The following is a 19,126-nucleotide window of genomic DNA, read 5'->3' as shown; positions in this document are numbered from 1 at the left end:
GTTATGTGCCCACCTCGACACATTCACCCTCATATTCTTCCAACTCTCGAAAACATTTCCTGAACCCACTCGCTCCTGCTCCTCTTTATATGTAGTCGAGTAATTTTGCATTTCCTCAGACATTCTTCCTGGTATTGTACTTTGGTTGTTGTTAGGTCTAATTGCTACATTTGTCTGGCATCTCCATGGTGATATTCTTGGCTATAATCATTTTGCTCAGGCCCATATCATAGACTGCGTTGGAGTGGCGACCCATCCAGGATTGTGCCCAATAGCCAAGGAGACTTACTTCGGCAGCACATAACGCTCTGCACAGAGTATGGTCCCGATGGATGGATGGATGGATGGATGGATGGATGGATATCATAGAAGTCTCTTTTCCTCGAAGGAAAATTGTAACCCCCCCCCCACCCCCTGAGAAGTAAACCATACAATCACACATGGGGAGCCAAATTGACTTGAGTGTGTTGAAGTAATCCTTCAAGGATGGTGTTAATACAAGCTTTTAACAAAGTGTTTGTAAGTGATCCGCTGATGGTTGAAACGGATTGGGAATGTCAACTTTGGATCCCTTTTTCTCAGAACTGAAGTTCGATAACTTAGTTTACTTCTCAGTATCCCACATCTGCTCCATTTTTTTTTTTTTTTTTTTTTTTAACCAACGGAGGTTATATATCTTCACTCCTTTCTGTCTATCCGTTTGTAACTTGCGAAATCGAAGATTTTTCAGCTTTTAACTTACTCTGCACACGACTGATTAACTTCTTCGAAGAAGATGAAATCGAAGATTCGCAAGTGCATTGGTTGGTCTGGTCTGTGATTCTGTCTTTGTTTGTCTGCCTGTCTGTCTGTCTGTCTGTCTGTCTGTCTGTCTGTCTGTCTGTCAATCGCCTACAGGTCACAATTTTAAACCGATCTCCGTGAAATGGTGGAGTTGGTCATAAGCAAGCAGCCTGTTGATTTTGGGGTGAAAAGGTCAACTTTGTCAGATTTCTAAAATCATAAGTTTTCATCCAATTCACTTGAAATTTGAAGAGTATTTGCATTTCAGGTCACTGAATTCGACCAATTCTTTTTAGGTTCAAATTTTTTTTAGGGATTTCGCTCGTCTTGTGCTCTGCATGGTCTTTCTTATTTGTTTGTTACTTGGTGACAATTTTTTTGCCAAGTACATTGATCTGTATAGCGTTTGTCTGTCTCTGTCTGTCTGTCTTTGTCACACGATGTTTGGCCACAGTTTCCAAGCAATCGTTCTGAAAATTTTTGTGGACGTAGGTGACCGACCAAGGACATGATTTTGTTGAAGATCTGATTCCGGATCTGGGTACTATAATTTTACAAGTGATTCTTCACCATTGAGAGATGGAGCGAAAAAAAGATATTGCATGATATCTCAAAGTTATGGACGGATTCGGACCAAACTTGGTGGACAGGTGAGGTGTTTGACAAGGACGATTCGATCTTGGTGAAGATCTGGAGAATCTTTTTTAATTTTGCAAGTGGTTCTTCACCATTGAGAGATTGCACGATATCTCAAAAAGTTGTGGACGACTACGAGTTATGATCAAACTAGGTGGATGAGTTGGTTTGATGACGAGAACAAGCAGATTCGATTTTGGTTCAGGTCTGGATTCGGATCTGGCCAATCAGTGGAATAGAAAATGTAAACTGTTCATCCTGGCAGAGGTATGCGCTCCACTAAGTGTCACTCTCGTTTTGATTGTCATGTCGAGGTCAATACGGAATTTTCAAGGCGTCTGGGAAAAATGTCTCTCTTTGTGCCATCCCCACTCTGAACTGGCATTTTGAATAAAATCTCATGACTCAGGATATTGTGGATATGCTGAGTGATGAATGGCATCTCATCATTGAAATCACCGTGTATGATATATCCTGTAATTGCAAATTAAGAAAATATAAATTGTAAGTAATGAGTTTCTTGCATTGAAGATTGCATTCGCTCCCGTGGTGTGTCGATATTAAACTTATAAAAAGTTTTACTTTCCTCCGGGTTTTTTTTCCCCCTCTTTATTGTTGGAAATATTAGTTTTCCTTGTGCAGTTTTTTTTTTTTTTAAGTGTTTTTCTCTCTTGCTTGTTTATTTTGCAAGACCAAGCTTAATTGTACTTTTTAAAAAATTATTTTATTTTTAATAATTTGCTTTTTAAAAAACTGCATTACTTTCCGCTCTTCTGCCAAAGGTGGGGTGAAAGGTGGAGCCTCTGGTGTCGTGGTATGTAATGTGTGATATATGTGTCCTCAGCCATCCTGCCACATTCATTGTGTCTTGTTCTCTCTTGCCTTTTGGGTGGTGTTCCATTGTGATGCTCTATGGAGATCTCTCTGTATGTATCTAGTCTGTCTTCGGTGTCTCTTATCGAGTGATGGTCACACATTCTGCTGCTGCTGCTGCTGCTACTGCTGTTGATACTTACTAATAGGATCGTTACCAGCGGTATGTTTTACTTGCATCCAGCAAGGATGCTCTCCTTTTATTTTCCTATACTCTCAAACTCTCAAATGTTAATCAGTCATGTGCACGGAAGTTAAATCCTGAAAAAAAAAAAAGACGCTTAAGAATTTGACAGACAAGAGCGCGTGCTCACAGTTTTTAGGTGAGATCACAGGAAGCTTGTGGTATGTGTAAACGTTTATGTGTTTGTGATTTTGCTGATTGTAATGCAAACGTGTAACTAAATTATAATCACTTATGAGATTCAATTTATAGGCGTGAGGATTGCACTCGTTCTTGCTATTTTGAGATTACATGCAACACTAACTGGAAAGCTGAAATATTGCAAACCGATGTTAACTCGAAGGCACGATGCCAGGAAAACGAACAAAAAAATCACAAAACTGTCCGTAACCGAGACTAGAGTGAAGTCGATGGCACGCCGTCACAAGTCCCCACACTTCTCACCGAAAGCAAAGTTGAAAGATGGCAAAACGTTCCACCAGGAATGACCTGATATCAAATTTTTGGTGAATTCTGTTTTGACCCCTGTGATCCTAAATCTCCACCCCGTGGGGCATCAACCGGCGGTCAAATCCAAAAGATCGTTACATATTTAATGCTTCTATATAAAGTTTCATTAAAAATGTTTATAAATGTGCCCTTAATTGCATTTTTCGGTTTTTTGACCCCACTTTTGCGTACGGGGCCAAAATGACACTCCTCTTGCACATTCTTCCCATGTGGTGATCGTAACTACCAAGTTTAGTGAGTTTCTGCCCAACCAGGAGATAGCGTGACGGATGGACAGAGCCGATTGCGATATCCTCCCATTTTAATTTTTTTTTTAATTTTATCAAAAAGCATGGGGATAAATATACGTGATCAAAAGTCGGCTGTTCGAGAATCGCTCCAGCTCACTGAGGGTCACATGACCAAAGACAATGGCACGTCACATGATCTCGCAGTGGCGTGATCCTCCGAGTGTCTCTCGGTTTTACAGTGGTACGACTAGAAAAGGGTCTGTGGGTTTAAGTATTGCATGCTTCCAGTATACAGTCGAAACTGGTTATAACAAGCATTCAGAACGTGTTTTTGCTCAATGTATATTTACCCCGAATTCATGATCCATGTGGCCGGACGACCCGGAAACAAAAATATTGTTTTGTCCTTGCAAGTCGCACGCAAACACAAGGCCATACTTGAGAAAATCTTCGAAATGCAGACGAGATCGCCAAAATTAATGATCCAAAACACGAAAAGGAACGATCCTTTTGTTATTGCCTGTATTTTTTTTTTGCGTTGCCCTCGTGGTGAATTGCACTGCTCATTGATGACGCTGAGCAACAGGGACTGAGACACGCAGATGTGCAAGGCTTGCTTGGACCTGCCCTTTTGGAACAGTCGAGTGAAGAGAATCGGAGAGATTTTTTTTTGGAAGCCGATTTTATTCTTTACAACAGTGTTTTGTATACCGAGTAAGGCACGCCTTCGTCATCATCCTACTGTGGGGTGTTGGGGGGCGGGGGGGGCAGTTATCTGTGTGCACGTCTGATAATTATAGAATTGAAAATGGTAGAGCCAGTCTCCACCAAGTTTTTCATACGTGCTCAGGGTACCCAGAGTCAGGTCATGGGAACAAAGTAATCCCCTCGTCCCCCACCCAGCCTCCTCCCATCCTCCCGTGATGGTGGGGAGACGACTTGCGATTTTTGCCTGTGCAAATGGTTTACTAACCCCTGCTGAAGAGAGGGGAGATTGGGGTTGGGGAAACTATGCCGATTCTGGAACAACCCCCCCCCACCCGCTCTAACTTCATGACGGAGCAGGTATTACCTTTCTATGAAAAATGTGCAAAATGACTTGTTCTGTACTGCACTGTGTTTATTATGTCGTGAGGATATTTAATGCAGATGAGACATAGAATAAATAGCTGTCTCTCTTTCAGCCAATAATGTTAAATCTTTGCTAGCCATTATTCGATCAACGTATCAAAAGGGAAAGATGTTAACTTCACACGATAACTCGAATTGGATCTGTTGTTAAACGTGCAATGTGGGAACACGTTGAAGAACATGAGAATCACTTTTTTTTCTGTTTTTTTTTTTTTTTTAACTTCGGTTTAAACGTTCCAGATGCTCCACCTCAGTCATCGTCTTTGAATCATAAATTCCTCCTCTCTGTGTTCCTCCGAGCAACCCATAACAATGTAAACAGTAGTTATATATATATTATTTTTAAAAATCTTTTTTGTGTTTTTACATTTAAAATAACAGGACCTGCAATCTGTTAAATAGTCCAGCTCATTCTGATCATTCATTCTTCATTACCCTCGCCGGAGGAAAGGGTATTGTGTGTGTGTGTGGGTGTGTCCGTCCGTCCGTCCGCACAAAAGTTTTGTGGTTTTTCTTTTTCTGCAACTGCTTGTTGAATTGAGACAATTTTCACCAGATGTGCGATTACTCATGTAGAATGGTCTAATCATAATTATGGTGTCAGAGGTCACGTGGGTGTGGCGGCCATGTTGGAAAAACGGTTAAACTTTGGACCTCTGTATCTCTGAAACCGCACCAAGGCAAAAATTGAAACTTTGCATACGGCAAGTACTCCTCATGGAGAATAAGTGTGATTATGTTTTTTTTTATGACGTCATAGGTGCCTTCATTATGATGTCATACATGTATACGTAGAATGCTATATCTGAACAGTATAAAAAATTTTGAGGGTCATATATGGATAAAATGGTCCACAGAAAGAAAAACTGATGACATCATCAATCACGTGATGCAGCAGCCATATTGTTGTTGTTTCTTTTTTTAAACCTTCAAAAATCTTCTTCCCTGAAGTGCCTGAACAGATCGAGGTGAAGCTTTACACGCATGACTGCCTATCCATGAGGAACAAATGGTTCACACATATGATGTCATAGGTCACATGGTTTGGCAGCCATGTTGGATTTACCCTAAAACCTATTTTATAAAAAATCTTCTTCTCCAGAACGGCTGGACAGATCGAGGGGAAACTTCACAAAAAATGTTGCCCAAGCCATGGGTGTGCAAGTTTGTGAAGGAATAATTGATATGTCACATGGTTTGGCAGCCATATTGGATTGAAGAAAAATATTAAATAATGTTTTCTCTGAAACCGCTTAATTAAGCGACATGAAACTTCACAATTATGGTTATTTGGACCACAATTATTTATAGAGCGAAATGGAGACAGTTGGTCCGCTGTGGCGACCCCTAACGGGAGCAAGCCGAAAGAGGAAGAAGAAGAAGAAACTTCACAATTATGATCCAGTAATAATTTTATTTATTTATTTGAATAAGGTTCACTTGGCTGTGCCTGGATGGATTTGAGGGTGGAGGAGTAACAGCTGAAATTTGAATCCTATCCAGGTTCCTCCTGATGACTTCATCTTTGCCTTTTGCTTGTTTGGGTTCCTTCTGATTACACCATGCCTGGTGTTGGCTTAATGGTTCGGGTGGTGAGCTTTGGATCCTCGGGTCCTGAGTTCAAATCCCGCTCAGCTGTTGAATTAATACCAGGTGGGGTTAACTCGGCCTGTCGTCCTTCCGAGGTCGGCAAAATGAGTGCCAGCTTGTTGGTGTACTGTGTCGGAGTGGCGACCCGTCCAGCATTGTGCCCAATAGCCAAGGAGACTGCTTAAACAGCACCAACGCTCTGCACAGAGTATGGTCCCAATCTCTTCTCTCCTCCTGATTACACCAATCCAGGATTTGTACCTATTTGGTATTCCACTTGATTTGAATTGAATTTATTTAAATCCCATTCTAAATTTGATTGAATAATGAATAATAATAATAATAAAATAACATCATGGGTCAGGGTCAGGTGTCCGATCAAACACGGGGGTTGCATCAAAGTTGAACGTCTTGGTACCTAGTCATCACTGCCAGCAGTTATGAAGTGGCAGTTCTAGTTATAGCTCTCAATTACGTAACACACCAGTACACCAACACCACACAAAACAAGTCCTGGTGAGGGTCTGCAATCTCTGATTGCTCTTTTTCTTGTTTACTTGATGTATTTAGCTACTTCCAAAATCCAAGTGCAATCCACTTCATTATATGTATAAAGCTTATAAATATTAATAATTAAGCCTGCATGCAGGATTCACCCGAGTGCCTGCTTGCAGTCTGCAAACATGCCGGGTGTGTGCGCGCGTGCCTTTTATGTTGTGTATTTGTTGTTGTTTTTTTAAAAAAAAGAACCACTTTCATTTTTGCAAAGTTTTGATGGGAAGAATCAAAGCCTTGGAATTATAAAAGCAATGAATAGGAGGTTAATGTTTTAAAAATGTATTATAATTTGGAACCTCTGCCATTCACTTTGCCTGCAAGTTGTTGTCCCAGTGTGAACTGTCGTCATTGACAAAGTTAATCTCATAAGAAAATTACATCAATTGATGTGGAAATTTCACAGCAGTTACCAACGCCAAAGTCGATGAAAGATTTGTCAACTGCGAGACGATGAAGGAATTCCTAGAAAATAAAAATATGAAAAGTTTATGAAGAAAGGAATGAGGGGTGTAACGGCGTAGTCATGGCTAAACCTGTTCTTGCAGATAACAATAGAAGTTGATATTTCTCAGGGGCCATGTACATCTTGCATGAAACATGTACAGTCGTGATGGCAAATGAGGAAATGAAATGAAAAGAGGAAGCAAACCAAAAGGTAGAGGTAATAGGCTAGTTGTCATTGGTACATGCTTGGTGTTGGCTTAATGGTTAGGGTGGTGTGCTTGGGATCCGACGATCCCGAGTTCAAATCCCACTCGGCTGTTGAATTAATACCAGGTGGGGTTGACTCTGCTTGTCATCCTTCCGAGGTCGGCAAAATGAGTGCCTGCTTGCTGGTATCCAGGTGGGGTTGACTCTACCTGTCATTCTTCTGAGGTTGGCAAAATAAGTGCCTGCTTACTGGTATCCAGGTGGGGTTGACTCTACCTGTCATTCTTCTGAGGTCGGCAAAATGAGTGCCAGCTTGCTGGTATCCTGTGTCGGAGTGACGACCCGAACATGATTGTACCCAAAAGCCAAGGAGACTGCTTTGGCAGCACCAACGCTCTGCACAGAGTATGGTCCCATTGGATGGATAGATGGTCATTGGTATGTGGGGTCCACAATCTTAGAATAATCTGCAGATAGGTTTGTTGTTGTTGTGTGTGTGTTTAATATTTCACTGGTCAAATTAATACATGGAAACAATCAACATACACAATCAATGCAAATGGATGCAGAGATGGACAGGGAACAACCATTATTCAAAGAAAAGGCTCTTCTGTACTTAAAAAAAAAAATGTATTTGCATTGTAGTCAGAAAGTTCCTGCACTCTGTCGATAATTATTGTATTTATATGGTAACAATAGTTGTCGGACTGTACCTAATATTCCACCGTTAACCACACTCATTTCGGTGTGATTGGCCTTCGGGTAATTGTGTCACCGTTGCCCCGTCCACACCAGGCTGATTGAGAGTCACGGTCCCGTCTTCCCCTCTTGTCCCTTCATTGCCATAAGCATACGTACACAGCCATGGATGTGAAATCCTCCACAGATGACTGGAAGGTACTTCATAGGTTTATAAGTTTGTATCTTGGTGAAAATGTTGAGGATTTGTGTTGTATTCAATCTATTGGAGTATCCATGCCATCCCGCCATAGGGAGTCTCCCATCGCGTTGCTACCTTGTAATAAAATAGACTTGATACAGCACCACATAAATCACTCGAATGCCAGAAGTCTGTTGTTCTGAATAAGCATCATGAATTACCTTTCATTCGCAAAGAACTCCCCCCCCCTTCAGGATGGGTTCTTTCCCCCACTTTGAGGATGTCGATGGCTCGCTCTAACCACTTCTTGGAGAAGCAATTCAACTTTTTTTTTGGACAAGTCTGTCTTCAAGATGATCATCATGGTCAGCACACTGGCTTTGTTGTGTTTTCTTATGTTAACATTCAAACAGGTTTGTATTCCCGGAGTGTGAAGTCATTTTCCCCGCCTAAAACTCCCTGTGCACACCCAGAGTACAACGACCAGTTTTCAACCCATTCCATACAGTAGTTCGTGAGTGCATAGAACTAAACGCAACAAACAAACAAACAAGCAGTCATAGAATGGTACTTACGAAATCGTCAACTTGACCTCTGACCTTGTCTAATAAAAGCTATCTCTAGAGAAGGTAGCGACGCAAACCAGAAGTTTCTACGATGATTCTGTGCCAAACCATCAAAAATCGAATGTTTGACCTCACTGTGACCTTGACCTTTGACCGATTTTGACCAAAATCTAATCAGCGCTAGCCATCACGCCCCTTGAATCACATCGTGTAATTTGACATTGGTAGCTTCTTCCGTTCTCGAGTTACCGCGGATTAACGTAACGTAAAGGTCACACTCCACTACCCCTCCCCCCCAACTCGGAAGGACGCCGGGGCGAGCGCGATGACGTCGGCGCGCACACGCAAAACCTCGCCACGTGACGAGCTGTGACGCGGCGGGTGAAATATTTTTATACAATCTTAAAATGTCTCCAAAACATCCGATTTTTACCAGAATTTCGACAACCGAGTGTTAAACGTCCTAAGCAATCGCAAAAACCGAAGACAAAATTAAAATCGAAGTTAAAACGAACTCGTAACGTCGACCGAAGCAAAAATACTCCATTTCTCCACGTGAATTTACGGAATTATTTAATATTATTTTATAACACTGAAATTTTTTAAACAGCCGTAACTCGACGAATTGACACACAAATTCCGCCAAACTTACCTCGATCTTCCAAACTCACGCTCCGTCAACAATACCTGTGGTAACTTTTCTCGAGTTATCATGTTTTGGATGTTTGACCTCACTGTGACCTTGACCTTTGACTGATTTTGACCAAAATCTAATCAGCGCGAGCCATCACCCTCTTGAATCACGTGGTGTAATTTGACATTGGAAGCTTCTTCCGTTCTCGAGTTATCGTGCCTACAAACAAACACACACAAACAAACACACACACACATACAAACACACAAACAGATGACGGAAGTCATCAATATACTTACGAAATCTTCAGATTTCGTAAGTAACAAACGAGACACTTCTGAAATTACAGATACAGTAGTATTGTCATGCCGATGGTCTACTAACACAGCCCCGCCATGCCAAAGAGATATGCTTCGCGAATGGCCAAATTGAAGGGCATCGCGTTCGATCCAAATCCCGCCTGTCTCTTAAAGCAAATGTTCAACAAATTCCATTTCCACCAGGGATTAACCAGACAGGGCCAAAACGGTTTGCACTTGTGAGAATCATCTTACTATCATTCACGGACCGGTGTGTGTTTGTTTGTTTGTCACGCTACTCCTCCAGTTCTGGTCCGATTACATCCAGACTTGCTACGCAGGATTATCATGACTCCCTAATAGTGTGTAGGTGTGTTTTTCTTTTTATCTTTGCCGGTGGTCTTGAGGAGGGGTGGGGGGAGCAAATTCTCGATGTAAATGTGCATCGTGTAGCATCGCTCCAGGAGGGAGAGGGTATTACAAGTCCCCACTTTTTACAGTGCTGTATTCCCTGTCCCCACATTTTCCAGTGCAGTGAGGTGTTATGAATTGAAAGCAGTCGGCATGTTTTTGCTTCCTACACATAACCCGGGTTATTTATTTTATTTTTGGGAGTGATTGGGGTAGCTGTCATTTGCCTACACACTGCTCAAATAAAGGTATATGTCAGGAAGAACATGTTGCATGCTTGGAGCAAGATCCACCCATATGGCAGGTACCCTACTAATACTACTACTACTACTACTACTACTACTACTACTACTACTACTACTACTACTACTACTACTACTACTAGTAATCAGGTGATACTTGACCTTAACAAATAAGAGTTTATTGAATGATATAGGACAAGATGAATGCAGAATCCTGAGATGACAGGTAGATGGGCTCAAATGAATAAATGAACAAGAAAGACGTCGTGCAGAGTATTATACTTGCAAAATCCCAAAAACAAATTTGACCACAAAAATAGTTGGTGGTTGAATTCAGTGACATGAAATGTAAATAGTCTTCAAATTTCAAGTCAATGGGATGAAAATTGATGATTTTAGAAATCTGACAGTTGTTGACCTTTGGCCTATGTTCACCTTTTGGCCTGAAAATCAATAGGCATCTTGCTCATGAGCAACTATTCCATTTCATGAAGATCGGTTTAAAATTGTGACCTGTTGGCGATTGACAGACAGACAGACCAGAACAACCAATATATTGTTACGAATTTGCCGCCCGCCCAGCGTGCGGACAGCCACTTTAGCCAATGGCGGCCGTCTCGCCCACCGAACGGCCAATTCAGTCACGACTTTCCGGAACAACGCCGAAAACCAGTCACAGGTGTGCTCCACACGCACACCACGGCCTAGTCAACACTCTACCCGCGCGTGACAGGGTCAATCGCCAAATTATCGATATACCTAAGTATTCGTGCGGGCAGACTACCGAGAGACCGTACCTCAACAAAGGCCTGCTTGGACACTAACCGCTTTAGCGGTTCATTCCGTTCTGGGATAACCGATCGGTGTATTATCGCCAGGCCTCGTTGGACCCAATTCTTTTATCGGCTATAAAAAAGCCCGCTATTATTCCGAGAGCAATACGGCGGTTCAATGGGGAAAGAGGACCCGACGAACGGGTTAACATTCACACAAGGACATTTATTTATAAAACAACACGTTCAGTAATGCAATGAAATTGGCCGGAAGGGAAAAGACGCGAACAAGGCAAAACACTACAACCATCTATTATTATTATTATTATTCACAAGCACTTTTACGGTTCTACTTATTGGAGTCGGCGGCACAACTTCCACACAAATAAACAAAGAAAAGACCACCCTCATAGACAAGGGGGTCAGGCTGGACCCGTAGGCCTTTATGACGTGGAACTTGGCGGACCGAAGGAGTTCCACGAGACCGTTGCAAGTTACCTGCACCCTTGTGATGACTGGCTTGGGCGACCCTCGATGGACCCTCTTCAGCCCTCACTGACTGACTCTCCACCGACTGACTCTCTACCGACTGAACGCCAACGCGGCGCTCCGTTCTCCGTTCTCTCCACGCAGCTCCCACTCCCACCAAGACCAGCGCGCCCCACGGCCTCTCAACTCGCCCTTTTATCTCGACGGCGCATCGCCCCTCCCTTCGTGGTGCGCGGGGGAGGAAAATTCCCGGAGAGGAGTCGGGTTTTCATACGTTTAGTAACCGTCACTTCTGTTTACCAGTTCCGAGGGGAAATTCCTAGAAGTGTGTTATTGGAGCTTCTTCTTGTTCTCCATAGCGTAGATGTTATTCGTTGCGGCGAGGTTTGTGGTGTGGTTGTTTGTTGTGGTGGCGTGGCCGGTGGTTGGCGTTGTAGTTGAGATAGTGGTTAGGTGATTGGCGGGGTGGAGAAAGTGGTGAGGCGATGTTGGCAGTTGTGGGTATAGTGTTGAGGATGGCGTGGTTTGTTGAGGTGCGGGTGTGGTTGTGGAAAGGCTGTTGGTCTGAAGGGGTTGTTGAGAGTGATGTTGGTGGTGGTGGTGGTTGGTGTGAAGCGGTTGATCCAAAATAACGATAGCAAAAGAATAATGGCTAACTCAAAGATCACAGCCCTTTAAACATCGGTGGGGAAATCTATCTGAACACACACTTAGCGATATAACTGACCTTGGGGATATCCTTTATGGTGTCCTGTGAATTTCCACAACCGTAACACTACCCCCTCCCCTTTTTATAGACTCGTCCCAAGTCGTCGAATTTTCGTGTGCCATAATGTGTAAGTTTCCCCTAGTACATTTTATCTTTGGATCCCTGAGTGCGACATTTAGTGTATTCGTGTCCCAAAAATAAATAACATACGGGCTGAGTAACTAACTAAACAAACCCACTCATACAGACGACTTAAATAAATTGCCGGCGCTACGACAAACATGCACGGGGGCGCAACTCATGTACAATTTTAATTTAACTTGCAAATTTTACACTAAACCATGGCTCAGGACCGATGGACTCTGCAGGGAAAAAAGCACATAGCAATGTCATCCCACAGGCCATTTTGTGAAACGGAGCCAGGCTACCCAAATGCAGTCTCTGGCTCATGAAACAAATGCAGGTGACAGGGAATGTGGCTGGCTGCACCAATGCAGTCCTAGGCCTCCCCCGTGAAATGAGCGCAGTGAATACAAAACGGTGCACGGGCTGCACCAATGCATTCTCCGTGTGCGGCTGCCTGCAAGGCAGTCCCTGCAGAACACTGAATGGGCACTGACGCAAGCAAACAAAACGGTGCACGGGCTGCTCAATGCAGTCCCGTGGTGCAGATGGATGGATGGACAACACGGTGCACGGGCCGCCAATGCAGTCCCGTGATGCGGCTGCCTACAAGGCAGTCCCTGCAGCACGCGCGATGATCCTGGTGCACATGGTAATGGACAGAAATGGGGAAAATGCAACAAAAAGGGCTAGCAGGTATGGGGTAAAGGCAAAACAACGCCTTTGTAGCAAAACGGGCCGGTGGTGAAGCTGACCGGCACAGGCCTTGTAGCAAAACAGCTGGCAGATGAACTGACCGGCACAGGCCTAGTAGCAAAAACAGCCGGCAGAATTAACTGACCGGCACAGGCCTTGTAGCAAAACAGCTGGCAGATGAACTGACCGGCACAGGCCTTGCAGCAAAAACAGCCGGCAGATGAACTGACCGGCAGAGGCCTTGTAGCAAAACAGCCGGCAGATGAACTGACCGGCACAGGCCTTGTTGCAAAAACAGCCAGCAGATGAACTGACCGGCACAGGCCTTGCAGCAAAAACAGCCAGCAGATGAACTGACCGGCACAGGCCTTGTAGCAAAACAGCCGGCAGATGAACTGACTGGCCTCTTTTCTTGTCCTGCAAGTGTGTGGATGGAGTGCGGTGGTGCTGGCCACTCGGAAGGTGGGCTCGGACCTACCCTACTGTCTCCCTCCCAACCTCTCGCCTTTGCCTGTCTCTGTCCATACCCACCCCCTTAGTTTGCAAAAATCCAATTTAGCCCCAACTTATTTTTTTGTTTTATTTTATTTTTATTTCCCCCTCTATAAATCGTCTCCCTAACCCCCTTTATCTTCTCTGTCCGGCTAACCTATCCTGTCACCTACCCTCCTCCCAACCCCTACGTTCCCTTCCTGGAGGGGAATAAGGGAGAGCTACTGTCCTGCGTCGAGACCCAATCTAAGCCTCAGAATGGCCTCCTCATATTTCAGCGATCTCAACCCAAGGTGAGTCCAGCGGCCCACAACGAGCGAAGGGATGGATGGTGCGGAGGGGTACATTTCCTATCTACCCTAACCATTTAACTATTAACTACCCCGGGGCTTTCCAAAAGCGCCTCTCGCTTAATCTACTGGTTCTACCAACCAAGATTCCCGTCGCCTGTGTTGGTGTCCTCACAATTTCGGGCCTCACCCTTGAATTTTCCCTTGTGCCCTTGCACGGTTTTGTGGCTGGGACGCGTGGCTCCCTTGGCAGGAACTTCGCTCTGCCAACTCTCAAACTATGGCACCCCCGGGCCCTGCAACTGCCTCCGAGCCTACCAGCTCCCTAAACACTGGAGAGTGCCCTCCCTGGCGACCCCTGAAATGCTCGCGTGGCAGCCTGGCGCCCTGGGCCCCTTCCCTGGGTGCCCGTGCCCAATGCATTGCCCACGTGGCCAATGGCGCCCCGGGCCCCGCATCATGCGGGCCCACCCGTGCCCACTACACTATCCCGCCCCCCCCCCCCATGGACCCTTGGCCTACCACGGCTGACTAGCCCAGTGCCCGGGGTACCCATTAAGCGATACTCACCATTCGCAGCCATGCTCCCAGCCCGTCAACAGGGCTCCTTCACCCCTCCAAACGGGTTTCGAGCCTACGTTCCCACTAACAACAAAATGACCTCCATTTTGTCAATTTGACTAACCCCCTAACTCACTTTACACTGACCCCGGGGTCTCTTGGGTGGGAGTCACTCCTCCCCCCAATCACTCATCGCACCATGCATTCCACATTCGCTCCATACACACAGGCTCGCTGGCCCTCACTCACTCACCAAGTACATTTTTCACTTCATTTCTCACACATCGCTGAACACTGAATTCTAACATTCTTCTCACTAAATCCCATAACTATCTCGTGCTCCCTCGTCGTCCCTTACAATATAGCATGTTCCATTTAATCTACGAAGCTAAGCAACGTCCCCACTACACACTCAAAGTCGGTCCGTGTCTCCAAATCCAAAAATCAATTTCCCATCCTAAATCTAAACTGCAATCCCTCTAACTAATCCATTCCACGGGCCCCATGAGGACTTATTCCTGCTCCCATGAAGCCGGTCTCACTTAGCTAACCCTTTCCCCTGACTAGTTCCATTCCTGTGCCCGGAACAAGGGGGTCTTCCACCCCTTGCCCGGGAATCCTGTTCACCCGAAGCGAGGTTCGTTTTTTTTTTTATGCGTGCATCAGCGCGGCAACTTGCAACCTGCGCTTTACTCTCTGTGACGTCATGGCAGCTGCTCGCGCTTCGCGCACCTCGTCCTTCCTTGGACGGCTCCACCCGGCAGGGGTTTCCCCTCCTGCCGGATTCCGACCATGCAGCTACGACGTCACCCTGCGCATTCAAAGCAAGCCTCGCGTTTCGAGGGGTTCCCCATGCGAACACATGTGCTCTACTCGTCGGAGCTTCACAAATACGCTCGCGTGGAGAACCCATCCGGTCCAAATCATATCCAGCCTACCTTCTGTCCGTTCGCGGGATCGGCTAACCCACCGCTTGCGTTTCCAGACCGGGTTTCACCTGCGCAGGCACGCACGTGGCGGCCTCGTGCGTAGCACGGCACGGACCCCGCGCGCGCTGCCGTGCAAACCCGGCATGGTGCCCAAAACATCTACGGCCGCTACTCGGCCTTTGTCCACCATCAGGCACCGTCTTCGTCGCACTCTCGCACACAAACTTCCCCGTGCCACGACGCTCACACACCGCGCCATGACACTCTCATTCGGACATGTGGTTGCATGTTCCCGCATGCCACCCGCCATCTCCCTCACATACAGCGACCTCACACACATGGCCGTTCACTTACTCGCGCCGTTTCACTCACACATTTTGAAACCACACACGCTGTTTCCCTCGCACACGCTGTTCCTTCCACACTCGGTGTTTCCTTTACACACACCTTTTCACTCGCGCTCGCCATTTTCCTTGCACAACGCCTTTCACCCACGCTATGCGCGCGTTTCAGCACACATTTCACCACACTCGTGAACACACATACTGTGACAATCACGCTGGGGAATCGCTCTACTACAAGGGGTCCCGGGGCCTTCAAACCCCCCAAGATTCGTGTGCACCCGTCAACAGCACTCGCCCCCCTCTACCTCGCAAAGCTCGACCGGACCCACCTGGTCGAGATCCGCTTCAAGGGGGAATATTCCCTCCCCTCGTTCCTGGAGGAGGCTATCCGGCTGCTTGCACCGGGTCATGACACATTCCCCGAGCTCCTCCTCATTGTACTCCACTACCTCCATGTGTGTGTGCTCGTCTTTCACCCCGTTTTTATTGTGTCGTCTCTCCTCTACTTTTTCTATTTCCCGCGTCTCTGTTATTTCTTCTAATTCCTGCGTCTCCCTTCGTGTCTCTGTTAACTCCGTTACCTCATTCCTTACCTCCGTCTCTTCCCTTGTTATCCATGTCTCTGTCACCATTAATTTTTACATCGTAGTCACCTCCACGTGTCTTGTCCTACACGTCTCACAAATTATTGTGACCTCCCCCGCCTCCATTGCGGGGCCGACACAATCCACACTCTCCCTTGTCGGTTCGGTCGTACTGCCACGTGTTGCCGCCATTTTGTGCTCCACTGCCCGTATCTCGTCGCACGCAATCGCGGTTATGCCCTCCTGCAGGCCTTGCCCGATACTCTTATTCCATGGGCCCAGGCCAGAAATTCCACTTGTCGGTACCATCTAAGGAAACCAATCCTAGTTATGATTTTTGAATTGGTGTATATATATATATATATATATATAATATCCCTGTGTCGTAAGAGGCGACCAGGGTTGCGTCAGGAAGGACATCTGGCGTCAAACATATGCCAAATCACAATGCGGATCATACGGATGATCCGCAGTGGCGTCCCCAAACGGGAGCAGCCGAAAGAAGAAGAAGAAGAAGAAGATATATATCATATTTTGATGTGATAACCATTGCAGACTGGCAGCTTATTGGTAGTTATCATCTCTGGAATGTACCCACCCTCCGCATAATGAAAGCGAAAAGGCAAACTCAGAAACATTCACTAATGATGCAATTGCTGTTTCCACATGGGGCTAGAATGAACTGCAAACCACAAATACATGTCTGAAATGCTTTATTTATACCATCCGAATAATCCTTTCTGTCATTCCGGAAGGCAGAGTTTGTTTTATGGCAGAAAGGGGCGAACAATAGGGTCTATCAAAATGTTGCTCATTAGTGATTTTCAGTACATTTTAATTTATAATATTGTCATACAAGTTCCCTGGGTAGTGCTACTGAACCGCAATAGCCTACAACATGCACATGTTGCATGCGGAAAACATTTTACAAGTTTTTACCACTGTTAAAGGAATTGCTCTTCCCCTACCCTTGTTCCAACAAGCATCCAAAATGTGAAATTTACAGATAACCCAAATTTCACCACGCTACTGTGGCATGTTTATGTACTATGTTTTACTCATGCATATTTGTAGCCATGAATGTCCTTGTGATTGTGCCAAAACATTCACACCATGGATCAGTAGTCTAGTCTTCATCACTGTTATCAGTGATGTTATCACGGCCTCCTTGTTCACCCTCAGTGCACGTTCAGTTTTACACCTTAACTCCCTGAGCAGCTCAACTCTGCCATTAAGCCTGGCCCTGTGACTCCAGTCAATGGTATCCAGCGTCCCTTAGGAGACAAAGTTCTTCTTTGCCTGACAGTTGGGTTTCAAGCCATCCACCGGCAACATCAAGGATGGTAGTCTGGAAGGCACTCCACTATTCTTCAGACCCCCCCAACTCCCCACTCAGCCTGTTCGCAAACTCGTTAGCTACCATCTCATACTTGAGCTTGCCAATATCCAGCCTCGGTTGGGATGGTACCATTCTCCTGCATTTGAGCTGCAACTTCAGTGTGCAAACAACAAGCCTGTGGTCGCTATTGAGGAACTCAGTACTCCACTCCGGTAGACCCAGCAGTTCTGGATCATCCTCCAGTGACCATCAACAATCACATGGTCACTCTCCTTTGCCACACCACCAGCGTTGGAATACCAAGTCCAGCGATGAGCCTGAGGGTACTGAAACCATGAACCGGCCACCCGAAGTCCATGACTTCTTGCAAAGTCAAGGAACCTCGTGCTATTCTGGTTCACAGTTCCTGGTTCACAAGAGTATCTTGCCTGGGGCACTGATTAACCATGGACTTGAGCGTGACAAAGAATTCGTCCTTCAAGATGAGATCACTCGCCTCAGTCGGAGCATACACAGAGACCAGGGAAACAACATCCAAGGATTGACGAATCCTTCGTCTCATCATACGCTCATTGACCGGTGTTACCTCAATTATCATGGGAGTCGGCTTATTGAACACAGCGACAGCAACTCCTTGGGCATGATGACCATTATTACCAGACCAGTAGTAGGTGTAACCACCTGTCATGATATCACCACTATCTGGTCTCTGAACCGCAGAGAGTCTTGCCATACCGATGTTCAAACACTGGAGCTCACATGATAGCAGAGACCGGTGATCATCCTCTCTTCGGGATCGGACATTCCAGGAACCCACCTGAGGAGACCACCTTCTGGTGAAACACCTCAGCAACACCCTTCTACACACCACCGCAATCCGACCCAGGGAGGTTACTCCGTGCTTTTCCTCCTTTCATCAAATAATGGGGGTCCAAAAGGCTTTGCCCCCATGCCATCATCCGGTGAGCTGCTCTGCATTGTGGATTTTAAGTTTTATTTGCGTTTTCTTTCGTGTTTTTTTGTTTTGTTTTGTGGAATGAAGTGTTTTGTGATGGCTGGAGTGCAAATCCTGCCACCAAAATCCGAGAAAAAGGTAACTCGACTGCAGGAGGTCCTGAGTTTAAGCCCCTGTCAGCTGTTGAATTCACACCAGGTGGGGTTGACTCAGCTTGTCATCCTTCCAAGGTCGGTGAAATGAGTACGGGCACTGGTAATAGGGGCACCGCATCAGTGGCACAGCCACACCCTCAACCAATGATGCATATGAAACAGCAGGGGGTTTTAAGGGGTATCCCTTTCCCCTCCTCACCCCCACCCCCTACTCTGGTATTTTTCATATATATATATATATATATATATATATATATATATATATATATATATATATATATATATATTGTTGTGGTTGAGGAAATTCGCAAACCACCATTCAGGTCCCGTAGGTGAGATATCTCTGTAAGTACATGTGTAGTTAGCCCCAAACCCGATGTTTAGAGGGAATAAATGTGATTCATTCGGGCTGCGACCCTTTAAGATAGCCGTTTTTCTGTTCTATCTTTATTTTGAACCAACCACGTCTCAACCGCCATCACACAACAACCACCAACCGCAACGCCGCT

The 19,126-nt window shown here is 45.6% G+C and overlaps 1 protein-coding gene across 6 annotated transcripts in view; it reads left to right on the top strand.

Moving 5' to 3' along the window:
• Nucleotides 1–19,126, top strand: part of BCL6B (BCL6B transcription repressor) — a 61,249-nt gene that overhangs the window by 5,830 nt on the left and 36,293 nt on the right. For 2 of the 6 annotated variants that reach the window (XM_085880031.1, XM_085880033.1), the window contains exon 1: nt 2,291–2,455. The exons of 3 other annotated variants lie outside the window; for them this stretch is intronic. The gene's annotated coding sequence lies outside the window, so the exon portion shown is untranslated. Of the gene's footprint in view, nt 1–2,214; nt 2,234–2,290; nt 2,456–19,126 lie in introns of those variants that run through there. One more of the 6 variants, XM_085880036.1, reaches the window with a different exon arrangement.

This window comes from Eptatretus burgeri, chromosome 4 (genome assembly GCF_056783735.1).
Source record: "Eptatretus burgeri isolate ZD-2024b chromosome 4, Ebu_testis_v1, whole genome shotgun sequence".
Classification (NCBI taxonomy): Eukaryota; Metazoa; Chordata; class Myxini; order Myxiniformes; family Myxinidae; genus Eptatretus; species Eptatretus burgeri.
The sequence above is the reverse complement of the archived record's forward strand: the minus strand, read 5'-3'. Positions and strand labels throughout refer to the sequence as shown.